Here is a 6,000-nt window from a genome sequence, read left to right as displayed (position 1 = left end):
AAAATAACCATTAAATTGAATTGCACATATTTTAATGTTAAAATTTTAAATATTAACAAAATATTTTTACAATTCGTATTCAAAAATCAAATGAAACAGCAAAAGAACATAAAAACTCAATTGAATTTCCAATTAATTGCAATTCAAATTTTTTTTTTGGGATTTTTCAATGCTAATTTATCATCTTCTCAAAAAAAAAAGTATTCGATCAAAACTATTGCTTGTAAAATAGCACATTTCCCTTTCATAAATTTAATCTTAGTCGTCTTCTTCGCTGCCTTTAAAAATGTAGTCAAGAGAGGTGGTGAGTTTCATCCATGTTGTCAATTAAGGGGAAAATTGCTGTATGAAACAACAGAAAACCAGTTTGAAAAAACAAGTAATTGTAACTTTTTTCGTTTTTCATGATGCAAGATATAGTTTTTGATTATTTTGCGCCTACATAATGTACAAATTGCTTTTTAGACGCAATAGCTAGTGCTTTGTCAAATTAATTTCGTAATGACTTGAAATAAAATTTTTACGAAGAGATTTATTTGTGTACAAAGTATCATTGACCATTTAATTCACTATAGTGCATTTAGTCTTATCATAAACAAACAAACAAACGGATAGTCAGAGTGTAATTATAATAAAGGAACATTTTTTTTCAAATTTTTTTTGTAAATGTGCCAAAATCGAAAAATTTAAGTACCCATATTCACTATAAAGACGATGAATAATTTAAACAAAAAAAAACTCTGTAACAAAATATAAAATTTTACTTTAAAATTTCCATTTCTTGCCTCACGTTCCTACAAATCAAAAAAAAAACTTTAAAAAAAAGATTAAAGCCGAATTAAAAGTATGTCTGAAGTTTCTTAAAAGAACTCATCATAAAGCGTATAATGATTAAATTAAAAATTGGGGTATATACAAGCGGAAAAAATCTTGTAAAATTCTGATAGCTATTGTATTTTAAATGTACAAATTTTACACATACATACATACAATGTAATGATTTCAAAATAAATCTTTATCCCTTTGAATTTTGTTATTGTTTCGTATGAACAGATTTGAAATTTTATTATTCTTCAGATATCAGAAATCAAGTAGAAATGAGGTATGGAAACAAATTACAATTGCATCCGCTTCAAAAGTATTAAAATATTTTTAATAAAACAAATGAAAAAGCATTTTTTTTTTCCTCAAAATACAAAAAACAAAAAGAAAAGTAGTTTAGTAATGTAAAAAACGAAAAATAATCGTTCAGTTCCAATTCTTTAACTTCCTTTAAAAATTTATTCAGAAATATTTTTGTATTATACAAGTGAAATTTAAGAAAAAATAATCTGCCGGTGGCAAAAATTAAGAACAGAACAAAATTAAAACGGCAAAAAAAAAGAAAGGAAAAAAACTGAAAATTTATAATGCAACAAAGGAAACTCTAATTTTCCCCTTTTCGATGCCAATTTTTACGATATTGAGTGAGTAATGGTTTTTTTTCAGCTGATCTTATAAAATGGATTTTAAGTCTTTTATAAAAATTGGTACCTACACATATGTATATATTTCTTTTAAGTAAATTTTTAGCAGTTTTCCAAAAAAAAATTTGAAAAAAAAACTGCTTATAAATTTCACTCTGTTTGTCCGTCCGTTCGTCCATCCGTGAACATGTTTACAAAACTTCTACACCCTTGATGATAGAAAGCTAAAGAAAACCTTTACCTATCTTCCCACCATTAACAGAACTGGCTTCTTATAACGCCATGTTTGAAATTTAGAAAAGCAAAATGGCCTTTAAATTTTACCGTTATGTAAAACCCGCTTTTTATAAATTTTTAATATCATTTTTCTTGCACAGTTATATCATTACAGGCCCCTGGCAGTAACAGTCTAAAATTTTAATGACTTTCAATACTAATAAATGGTTCATTTTGATAGAAGAAAAATGTTTTTCATCTCTGCGCCTTCTTTAGTTAACTGCTCCCGAAATTTAAAAAATTTCAATTTTGGGCAACGTATATTTCTGAATTTGTAAGCTTTTCCAAATTTCATGCTTAATATAATTATTTTTCTTACGTTTATGAATACAAGTAATTTTAATAATATAAGAAATACATAGATTGTTTTTAAAAGCAGTATTTTCACTCGTGAGAGAGAAAATGAGGGGAAAAGTGCTATGTATATTACAATCCATTGGATTAACCCAACTTTATTTATTTTTTCCAAATCTTACATATACTCTATTAAACACGTCGAAATATGTAGGTACTTGTGTATGTTGCCGCATAAAAAAATCTTATGCAGTTATGCATATACAATTAATGTGGAAGAAAGTATAAAGGAAATAATTAAAAAAAAAAAAATCTCAATCGATGATCCACGCCTCATCTCATAATTGCGTAAATTCGCGTAAAACGCTCAGAATGGTGAAAATATATTATTAAATTTATGTTGATATTCATACACATATCCATAATATGTCAGTATATATATCTATAAGCATTTAACCTGCATACATAAAATTTATAACAAAAAAAAAAAAAAATGGAAAATTGCATTCTTTAAACAAAAGACACAAAGTAATAACTGTATTTTTCGTAACGTTTATTTGATGGTGTTTTAAACTTTTTGTTGGTTTTTTGTATATTTTGGAGAAAACTGGTTTTTATACATTTTAAACTTTGGTTCTTATATAGGGTTTATTACCTTTGGCACACGCAATTTTGTTTATACCTTAATTGTATACCATTTTTTTTTTTTGCTGTTTTTTTATGTTTCCAATCTGATGATGATAAGTTTTTAACTTTCCTTTGCTATGGTCTGTTGGTTTTTTATGACAAACCTTTGACCAGCATTTTATTTATTATGATAGAGTGCAGACAATGAGACTCTAGGTGAAGGGAATTTTTTGTTTTTCATTATGATTTATAGGTTAAAATATGCATAAATATAATATGTTATATTTTGTATTTTTATTTAAAGTTGAATATTAAATTTTGTTTTATATTGTGGTCAGTTAATAAAATGACAAAAAATTTGACTTCTGTGTGAACCTTGTGATAAAAATGAAATGATGACAAAAGAAAAGAGTACATAAAAATAATTTCTGTTTTTGTTATTTTTTTCTTTAACTTTCTTGAATTAATCGATTTCCTCTTCCTATTCCATTATATTTAAATTTTTTAGTATTACATACATACATAAATATATATGCACTTATACGATGAAAAAATCTAAATTGCAAATAAGGTACTCGTACATGATGAAAATGTCAAAATTTTTGTAATATTTTGCAGTATACTCACTCTCTCTCTTAAAACAAGTTTAAAAAAGCATTGTAAATTTTAAAAATGTTTTAGAAAATTAGAATATAATTTGTATGACAAATTTGATTTAAAATATGTAAACGTATGTATGTGTATGTATTTATATTTCAATTAAAATTCTTATGTATTTGAAAATGTTTTCAGAGTTATCGTTGTTTCACAATAATACCACCATCATATTTTATTGATGGTATTGTTTAATCGCTAAAATTCATATAATACCTATAAATATTCGACATTTTGAATTTTAGAACGAAATTTTATAATTTGAAATTGGAATTTTATTTTGCTTGATAATATACCGTAATACATGACCTATGTTATAGATAAATATAGCAATTTTGTCTCATATTCCGAATGAAGACAACTACTTGTTATATCTACATTTTATGTGTATAAATTTATCAAGCAAGTAAATATAAATCTAAATGTCTTTTCCATTGAATTTTACAATAAATCTAGTTACTACATACCTATAGCTAGTATGAAAAAATATTGTGTAGCAATCAAATATACTTAACATCTAAATAAATAACAAAAAATAAAGTATAAAAATCTAACAATAATATTTCTTCATTTATGCAAATTTATTTACTTGATTCACAACTCAGTGAATTAATCTTTTATATATACGGGTACACATACATAAATATGTACGTATTATATATTATGTTATATGTATGTCTGTATATTATATATATTTTATTGAACATTTTTAATTTTTAAATATCAAATACACATTTAACTTTCATAATAAATTAACTGCACATATTTTTAGTAATTTTATTTTAATTTATACCACTATTTCAATAATATATTATATACATACATATATATATGTATGTTATTCAAAAATCTGCAGACCGTGAGAATAAATTAGAGAAGAAAAAAAAAAACATATTATTGAGGCATTCATAGAATATTCATCTTCTTTAAATGTCGGCCTGTTGGTCGGTCGTTCGATCGTTTTTTTTTTGCTAATCATTCTTTATATTGATCGTCTTTAAGAGGAAATTAAAGAGTTAAGAAGAGAAAAGTAACAAAAGAAGAAGTAAAATTCCTTTTTTTTTTCTTGGTTGCTTTTTTTTTGCATACTTGCTTTCTTCTTTTCCTTCTCCTCTGCTTCTCTTTCTCATTAGGTATACAAAATGTACATTTCCTACATCACTTTGAACCAGATTACTCCTAAAAAAACAAGTTTTTTATTTTGTAAAAATAAAAGAAAAAATCAAGCGGAAGAAAAATCTAATTATGTATGTTTATACGTAAGTGTATGTAGCTATACAGGATAAGATAAAATAAGAATATAAAAAATTTGTTACCTACATATTATATAGAACATGCTTATACCTCTATATTATTACATATGTCATATAAAAGAGTGATATGTGTATGTACACTTCATAAGAAAATATATAAAGCAATTACCAATTGCATCATGCTTTTTGAATCTTGAAATCTACAATATAAAAAAAAGAAAAATAAAAACAAAACCACCAGTTGAACATAATTTTCTTTTCTTCCTTTTGCTGTTACATATACTTTTTTTTTTTCTACTTCTTCTGCTTATTCTTCTCTTTCTTCATGTTACGTTTTACGAGTATTTTTGATATTACTGCTCCTTTTCTCTCTTGAAATTTTATTTATGCTATTAAATTATCATCATCGCTTTTCAATACATTTTACTTTTAAAAAAGCGTATAGAGAACTGTGGGCTAAAGATAATATCATTTTCTCTCAATACTGTTAAGGAATGCACTCTAGTACTCTATACATATTCTTGCAATAATGTTGATGAAATAAACAATATTGTATAAGTAGTAACTTATGTAGTAAGTAATATAATAAAGAGGGGAAATTTTTCGAAATTGCATTTCATACTCATTTCATTTTTATCATCTTGAACTATATATAAATCACATGCGCTAAAAAAGAAATTATCCTCTAAAAAATATTGTACAAAAAGAATGTAGCCATATGAAATTTTTTTTCTTTAATAGCTACAAAATAAACGGAAAGCAAAACATTGCGAAGTTTTCCACGTTTTTCTTATTTTGACTTTCATCATATTATGTTCAAATTGAAAATGTGAAAACCGCTTATTTTTATTTTTCACCAACATTAAAATTTAAAGTATTTTTTCGTTGTAGAAATTTAATTGCCATTTCTTTTTAAATTTTTTATTTATTCTGTACTGTAGTACATACTCATATGCCATGAATTATACGTTCACGTGCTGTTTAAATTCTCTTTCGTTATATTTTTCTCCTTCGTAATCCTTTATGATAAGGAGAAATTTAGCATTTTGCGATATCAACGGTAAAAGTGTTATTTGTTTAAAGAAGCTCATTTTAATTCTTATTGCAATGAATTAATTTATTGTTGAAAATTATTTTATTGCACAAAGATATGAACGGATGTTGTAAAATATTTCATGTTACTCATATGTGTGTAATTTCATGTTATAAATATGTGTGAAATATTTTAAATTTTTTAACATTATTTTGGTTGTAAACTTTTCTCTTTTACTATCAAATCATGTTATTGATTGGATGTAGGAGAAAAATTTTCATATCATAATTTAATTTTTAAAATTATTTTCAAATTTATAAGGTTTTTGAAATAAATAATGCACACACAAATGTTTTGTTTAGGTTATACAATAATAACAAACGTGTTGGTGTTATTA

The sequence above is a fragment of the Condylostylus longicornis genome, unplaced genomic scaffold, assembly GCF_029603195.1.
Source record: "Condylostylus longicornis isolate FDR11 unplaced genomic scaffold, ASM2960319v2 ptg000044l, whole genome shotgun sequence".
Taxonomy (NCBI): Eukaryota; Metazoa; Arthropoda; class Insecta; order Diptera; family Dolichopodidae; genus Condylostylus; species Condylostylus longicornis.
This window is presented reverse-complemented; position numbering follows the sequence as displayed.